Raw genomic sequence first — 9,120 nt, 5'->3', positions numbered from 1 at the left:
AAAGCCATAAGCCATCAAAGAGAACAACTAACCATCATGAAAAATCATCAATCATTCTATCAAAAAGAGATATGCAAAATCATTGTCTAAGAAGGAATCCACCATCCCGAAGAATAGCAAATCATTCTAGATCAACAATAATCAAGCAAAACCTATGACAAGGATCAAGTGCTAACGGATCAACTGATGAGCTATAGCAAATGAATGCTACAACCCTTTTTCCAACACCTTATGGGCAAACCCTCAAGGAAACAACATACCAACTCAAGCTTAGCATAATGGACCACCATCGAGAATCCAATCAAAGCTACTACAATGTTACTTTGTGCAAGTAGACTAGCATTATTATCAACCACTTTGGGGTCAATCATCATTTAACCAATAGCAAGTCTAGACAAAATAGTTTAGTACTTCACTGCTATCCATCCCACAATTCACCATTTGTAAGACCATCATCTCCAAGATGCATCACGGTAGGGACTCTTGATTGCATATTATGAACACGAGCACTGAGTTAACACCTTAATGTAAATTATCTCCCAAGAAGGGAAGATGATTTATGTGTTTGATCCTTCGTCCTTGACAACTCTCTTTTCGGTCTCATCTTTGACTAAACTTCAAGCTTGCTTTCGCACTGCTTTCAGTCCAATCCAAGAAAAGTTTATGAGAGAGCATGGCAATGATTACTTGAATCAATAGACTAATCCCTACAGTCTTGATTGATTCACTTATAATCATGCCTAGGAAGGATCCACTAGTGTAGTACTAAATAGCTACGGACCAGCTTGTTTGCCACTCATAGCAAACCTAGGGAAAGTTTACTTTCACCCATGGTACATGGAACAACTTACGGAACTACTGGAACAACTTATCGAACCAAGCATCATTCTCATGACAGATGCCCAATCTGTCAAACGATAATATCTCGGATCATCGTTTTCATCTCTGCATATGCAACGAGACTAGTTGCCCAATCTCATTGGATAGTACTCGCCGAGACTCATCCTCTAATACCAAATATAGCGCACGTGGTTTTGACCCTTTATCCTATGGTGATTTACCATAGGATAACACCACAAAGCGGAACCTAAACCCTCTTTGTGCCATGTGACAAATGCCATATGTTATATGCCACGTGTCCAAAGGAACGTGGTGTGGAACTCGAGTTCAGGGCCTTGGGCCACTGAACAAAGGAACGGTGCCAAACTCCCAAGCATAAAGCTAAGGAGTGATGGAACCGGACCACGGAGCAACTCCTGAGCATACAGCCCAAGGAGTAAAGGGACAGGAGCCCGGAGTGACTTGGAACAGTCTTGGAGCAACCAGCATCCCAATGCTAGGACCAGCATGCAAAATGGAGCCAAATGAAGTCTGACACTATTTCAGCATACCGGTGGCCTAACGTGAGGATATGAGTACTCCACTAGCTAGCATGGAATGGAACTTGGGCTTAGACCCAAGCCGGATGCAGAACAAGGACAGGCATGCAAGCAAAAGCTAAACTATGCCACAAGTTGGTCGGCCATGCCCGACCTACCCTCTATCCCTACTATACATTTGGAACCCCATAAGCCCCCCCCCCCCTGACGAACACATGCTTTGGGCTTTCACCCCAAGCCTCCCTTAGTATCAGGAGTTACTCTCTGGGACAAGCTCAAAACTTACTAAATATGGAATGGCGCTAGAATGCAAATTTGGATACGGGACAAACACCATTATGTTCAGGCCAATCGCTACATTCCGTAGATATGCCAAATGAGCAAATCTAGACACTTTCCATAAAATTGAGATTGGTCCTTCAATATTTGCTAGATGATAACTTATTGTGTCTGCCAAACACCCTCACTATCATGCCTTTTGTGTTAGTCTCATTTTGGTCCCAAATATATCACAGGGGTTCTTGATACTAGCAAGTGCAAGATAGAGCAAAAAAGAACTAAGAGCCAGGCTGAGTTTGCTTAGCTAGAAACACATAGGAGTTCCTACCTTATGTCTATCTGGCTAAGTACAGATGCTAAGCCCAGTAAACTAACACTTGAACAAGAGGGGTTGATAAAGGGAACTAGCAATACCGACCTCCTGCCATCGTGGCAGTAAGGAAGGAGTGTCCGTAAGGACTGGCCGACAGGTAACTTTCGATACCTAAAGTCACATTCGTGACAGGGTTAAAATTACTAACACTAGAACCCACAAACATTTATATGTATTTCCCTCTTTTTGAATGAGAGTGTGAATGAAATTCCATAAATTCAATGGTTATATTTTTTTCCTTTCAAATAGTTATATGGCTTTATATAAAATCTTATTTTGAATTTAATAATTTTTTAATTCTGAAAAACCTGATATTTACTAGCTAGAAAGCACAGAGTATAGATTTAAGGAAGTGACAAGAATACTTTTTTTGCAAACATCTTATTTTATGTTCTAACAAACATCCCTATTATGGTATGTAGTCAATATTTAAATTGTTAGAACAAGAAGTGTCCTTTAGAACATTTTTATCAGTGAATCTACTTGCAAGTAATAACATTTAAGTAGCTTTGACTTAGTTCTCAATGGTGATCCATTATGCTAAACCTAAATTAGTACCTTGGTCTTTGAGAATTTACCCATTAGATATGTAACATTTAAAGTTCTAGCTATTGTTATTCTTAGATTTGCTCTTCTTTTTTATATTTATTGCATTGGGCTGTTTATCCAATTTCTCTGGAGGGGTGGTGTGGTCACAGTCTCCTTCATTTAATCTGGCAACATAGCTCCTCGCTAGGCAAAAACTGTTGGAAAGGATTATAGCATTCACTTGCTATAGCTTGTTAATTATCCTTTAGCACTTAGAGTAGATTATTAAATAGAGAAAGTGTGAAGTTAAGGCATTGATATTGTTAGCACTTGTGTTAGTGGAAGTGACATTGTTGTTTCGAGTGATAAAAAGTTTTTCCTTAGAGCTTGATTTTCCATGTTATTTTTCTTGTTTGTGTTTTGGCATCACATTGGATCTTGAAGATGATTAAAGAAGAGTGTTAGTGTAATATGAATACTTGAAGATATAATCTTTGTGATCAAGTTTTGGGTATTCATTAACATTTATGGATAATGGTGTTAGATGTACAATATATGGGTATGATGTTAGATGCTTAAAAAGTTGTTGGGTCATAAGAACCTATGTTGAAGTGAACTTGTGAGAAGTTGTAGGTAGGAAAAAATCTTAAAAGTTTGTATTCTTAGATAAAGAGTTGTTCTTTTTCTAGGATGGAAATTTTCCACAAATTTTCTTAGGCTTTTCCAATGGTTGATTTGTTGATTATTTTACTTAGAAACCATTCTATTTTTATAAGCCAATATAAACTAGTGAAAGGGTTAAAGTTGACTTTGGTTTCCAACTCAATTGCCTAGGTTTAAGTTTAGAGTCTTAAGTTGGTATAAAAAAGTGGTTGTTGTGCTTTCTAAAAAAGTAACCCTTATGTCTTTCTTATGCAGCATTATGCTTGGTGGTAGGTTGAATTTTGCATTTCATTAGACTTTATGAGAGTAGTGAGCTTTCATTAATCTTGATTTAGTCTTGGTGACCTTGCACCTAAGCTAAGTTGGTCATATCCAACTTAATTGTATGCGGTTGAGGTATTAATACCCATACTATATTTTTGCCTATTAAGAGGTTATGTACTATATGAGTCCATCTTATGGTCTTTACTTTAGTTTCAGCTAAGTGTTAATTATGCATAGCTAGCCTTTTCAAAACATGTTTAAAGCTATTGGCTATAACGTATCAGCAAATTTATTGTTGTATGATTGAATTTGAGTGGTCATTTGGTTTGCATTTGTCCATATTCCTATATCTCGTACTTAGGGTATTATGTTCATGTTGGACAAGTATATGACTCAATGGCATAAGTTTAATGTTTGAGTTTTGTGGAAAGCAAGTTGAAAAGTGATTGTTGGTTGCTTTGCGACTAGTACCTGTAGACTTTATTAAGGATTTTTAACACTTACTTTACACACCATCTGGTAAATAAGCCCACCACTAATAAATTTTCATCAACTAGATTTTTCCATGTTAGTGTATTGACTCTACCTTTGTTGATATCATTTTGTGGTGTTTAGTTTGTGGTGTTCGATTACATTGAGTCTTGGACATGGTGAATCACTGCTTGATGTGTTATCTGTAACGAAGGTTTAATCTTAGATACTGAGTAAGGTATCTTTGACTTTGGTTACCTTGGTTGTTAAAAAGGTTTAAATGGTAATTTACTTTTATTTTCTTATAACTTTGTTCTAGTGTTGATGACATTCAAGTGGTGCTCTGTTATTAATATTGTTGATATTAAAATTCAAGTGAGATGAAATGCCTCTCTATAGGATTGATATTGAATTTTATTAGTTTCAATACAAATAGTGTTTGATAATTTGGTTATATTTTTATGTTATTGGCATTCATGCATTTACTAATTAGCAACTATGTTTTGCGTTCAAATGAGCTGAGTGGTAAGTTGAGTTAGTTATGTTCTAGACAAAATTACCTAATAGGGGTTGAGTTTTGGTTTTTCCTTGAAACGTGATTTAACTATGACTATACTAGTTTTATAAGAGGAAGAGTTAATGATTGATATTGAAGATATTAGTTCTTTATTGGATTTGAGTTGGGGATATATCAATCATTGATGATTTTTCTTATGCTTGCTATAAAATGAATTATGTTTTATTATAGAAGATGGATTCATAAAAGATTATTTAGTGATCACTTGTTAAACATAACTTTGTTGTGCTTGGTTTTTGAATTGATGCAGACATACTCTTCATTAACTTTTGCATTATAAAGTTTGGCTTCTAGATGTGCTGAGGAGAATATTGTGGGTTGTACCATAATTGAAAGACTCATGATCATTGTTAAGCCAGACTTAGTTATAGGCTTCTTTGAATTTTTTATTCCTTGAATTTTCATGTTTATTGTTCCATTTGTTAAAAGTTGTTAAGAAAGGCAATTTAGCTCATTAGCTTTAATGTTGAAGTTAGCTTCTACATCTAGCAATCATTGACAATGAATGACTATCATCTTCAGATATTTAATTATTCTTATTAAAAGTTTTATTTGGTTGTTGTTGGTGATGAATGACTTGCCGTCCTTTGGGATGGTGAATATTTTTCTTGATAATTTTGTATCTCTCTATTGATGAAATAATTGATGATCTTTTATGATAGTTAGTTATTCTCTTTGATAGCTTATGGTTTTTGCATTACCAAATATTTTTTATGGTTTTCTTTGGATTGGTCTTTTTAAATTTGAGATATTGGTAGGATATTGTTAACACTTAAGCAACTTGAGTTCCTTTGTATTTTGATTGGGATCTATTCAAATTAGCTAGTGTGATAATTGACATGAATATTATATTTGTTGGTTTTTGCAACACTTATTTTGTTACGTTGATTATTGCTATAGTTAGTTTTGATAGATTGGATGTTATTTCTTTTAGGTGATACATTTGTAAATATTTTACTTACTAGTCAATGATACTTTGTGTTCTTTATGTTATCTTATGTAAATTGTTTAGCATGCTATTAGTCGTCTTTCATAGTTAAGTTTTATCATTAAGTTTTCTTGATGATACATTGGCTATTAAATTTTGTTGGATGGTGAATCCTATATTTTCTAATTATTATTATCTTGATGGTTTTTTGTACTCTAATACTGGTTTATTAAATAATAATTTATTTAAAATACTTTTGTGTTCTAATTTAAAATTTATTCACTGATAATTAAATCTCTAAGATATCATTGTCTATCCATATCTTGATATTTCCATTTGGGCTAGTATAGGTAGATTGGCTTCAGTACTTCATGTGTATAATGAAATTTTTAGTCATAGAGTAGCTACTGTCAACTTGTCATATCATCCACCCCTCACTTGATATTCCTTATTTCATTAAAAAGGTATGACTATGTAAAAAACTCTAACTACCTTTAAATAGTAGTCTATCAAAACTTTACCGACGGATTTGGTTTTTTTGCTCATGAGGGTTAGGGCCTTTGGCTTCTTTCTCTATATCATCTACAGGTAGGGACATGTCATTTTTTGTAAATTATGTGACATCTAGAGTAGCAAGTGTGGCTGACTCCATTGGTTATTTTCTTGTCAATGATGGCCAAAAGATGTCTGAGTTATAGCGCATTTGCGTTAGAGTGAAAGGTTGCCTCATAACTCATTAAATTGATGCATTTAATACAAAGTGTGAATACCATGAATTTTGTTTAAAGTTGTTTCTTTCGCGGTGGTCTATATTAAAGTATGCATTGATGAGGATGTCAATCTTCTTTAAAGGGGGGAAAAGTATTGCAAATGTGATTACAGGTATTGAAAATTATTTATTAGTTAATCCTTTTGGATATTCTTTCCTTACTACTGCGATAGTAAGAGGTTAGTATTACTAATTCCCTTTCAGCCCCTTTTGTTTAAATGTTGGGCTTAGCATTTATACATAACCTGATGAACATAATGCAAAAACTCCTGACATTAGAAAGTTGGATGCTTTAGAACTATTCTAAGTCTCTTTGTGCTCTTATCCCTTTGCTCTTTGGGTTATACACTTGGGAATTACTTCATACTCCGGTTCCTTTACTCATTAGCTCCATGCTTAGGAGTTTAATTCCATTCCTTCATTCAATGGCCTAATGCTTTGAAACTCAAGTTCCACTCTACTGTCCTTGGATATGTGGCATGTGGCATATGGTATGTGGCACATGGCATATAGAGGGTTTAGGTTTTACTATGTATCCTATGGTAAATCATTATAAGATAAAGGAGGAAAACCACATAAACAAAACCTTTAGAAATATTCTTTTTGATATGTTTATGTAATGCTTTCAATTATGCTAGTGAAAGATTGTAGATAAGACCAAATAGTGGTAATTTCCCCTCCACAAGATGAATGGGACAATCATAAAGTCGATGTGATGGTAAATTATTAACTCTTCTATTATTAAAAACATCATCAAAGTTAGCATACTTGTGGAAAATTGTAGTGTATGTGATCATGGGATGAGATTTCAATATACTATCAATATGAATCTTGGAACATTGGGAGATAAAATAGGGATAAAATAATCACTAAAGACTCTCTTAGGCAATTGCCCTTTTTTCAATTGATTTAAGGGGAGAAAGATAGGGTGCACTACAAAAATGTACATTTAATTTTAATATATTAAGTTGATGTTATATAAATAATAATTGCAAAGAAAGGATTAGAATTATAATAACAAGCATCTTAGAACTTAAATAAAGAAATATGAAAAATTTAAATTGGAGAAGCATAAAAAAATGTTATGTCTTTGCTATCTCTCTTAGTTATTATAAAGTATATTTACTATTACTAGCCATAGCAAAAATCAAAGCCCAAATCTCTACTCATTCGATTTATTGAATTTGAACTCATGGCCTATTAAGCATAAAGCTATACCTAGATTAGATTTCTGAATTAGTTGAGGGTTAAACTAATAATGTTTTTGGTTGGTATCCCTGAGCGCCATTGATATTTGCTTAATCCTTGTTTAAGCAAATGACCTCTATCATATTGCATTAGAGTCCAAAAGAGGTTATATTGATAAAATATTGCAAATGCAAGACCCTTATAAAAGTAAAGAGTGTTCAAAATAAATCTATTTTTTATTTTTTTATTATTTTAGTATTTTCAAATAAAATAGAAAATAAAAAAACATTTCCTTCTCTAAATAATAAAATAAATAGTATTATTAAAATTAAAATTTCAATAAATTATTTTAAAATATCAATATCACAATTTAGAAAATGACTCTTCACTTATTTCTCTATAACAGTTAATTTAGAAACAATAATTATATTAAAAAATAAGTCTTTCACCATTATGGTCTCATTAATGAACATAAGTAGTTGAGTTGATAATATATTTTTCAATATTAAAATAAAAAAATGATAAAATGTCTCCTTTTAGCATAATTTTATTTTTTTATATTTCACACTATCTAGAATTTGATTATTTTATATGCAACAAACTTAGGTATTAGCTTGGATGAAGGTTATTATTATTCTTTCATTAAATAACATAGCATGTCATTAGTGTTTCAGTTTTGCATAGTAAATATGATTATTATATTTGGCTTACTATAAGAAAGGATAGTACATTCTTTTATTGTATACATTTTGAAATATCACATTAATCCAAGGAGAAAATACTTGTTCGTAGGGACGAATTTAGAGCTGTGTGAATATCGTGTTCATCAGTTTTGCTCGACAGCCTTTCACGATGTTGACCCAAAGCACAGAAAAATCCAATCATGCATCAGCAGGCATAGCAGAACTCAAAATTTCCTCACAGCTGCACAGCAACCTGATCTTGTACAAACCTGTTGGTTTGTGCTGGAACTTGGAGGGAATCCCTTTCTCTTCTCGGAATTTGGAAACCCAGCAGCTGTCTTTGCATGAGTCGTCACGTACTTCTAGAAATTCAACAGCTGTGGAGATCACTGGACTCTGATCATGATGATCAGACTGAGAGCAGTATGTGATTTCTCCTCGGCTGGAAAAGAGAGATTTGATTGCCCTGGACTTTTCCCAACCTTGGGCGACTTTGCCTGATTTGCCCAAGTCAAGTGATGAAATTCAGGGAAGATTTCTTTGAAATGGTTTCAAATCCCAACGATCAATTATCTCATCTCAACAAAAGCAAAGGAAATGGAGCTATCACCATCTGTCCGTATTCATGTACTTTGACGAAAACAACGAGGACAAAGCTAAGTTGGCTTCCAGGGTAGCGTCGATCGACGACTAACATTCCACTAGAAGAGCTAGAACTCCAAAGTCACGAAAAGAATCTAGATATATAGACGAGAACACGAGTGTCTAGATAAAGCCTAAGAATAATCTACGCTTTTTCTTGTTTAGAACAATGAGTTGTGAGGATTTTTTTTAACCAGCACAGTGAAAGTTTCATTCTTTTTAAAGAATCGCTGCGATCAGCGGTTCTAGGTTCCCCACGAATCCTTCTAGAAAACGAAAATCTTCTCTCTTTTCTCTAACTTATAATTTAAGGCCGAGAGAGAGAATCGCCCACCGAAAAACACGCACGGTAAAATTCGAGGATGGGGAAGGCTTA

The sequence above is a fragment of the Selaginella moellendorffii genome, unplaced genomic scaffold (assembly GCF_000143415.4).
Source record: "Selaginella moellendorffii unplaced genomic scaffold, v1.0 SELMOscaffold_151, whole genome shotgun sequence".
In the NCBI taxonomy this organism is placed as follows: domain Eukaryota; kingdom Viridiplantae; phylum Streptophyta; class Lycopodiopsida; order Selaginellales; family Selaginellaceae; genus Selaginella; species Selaginella moellendorffii.
Note: the sequence above shows the minus strand (reverse complement) of the source record.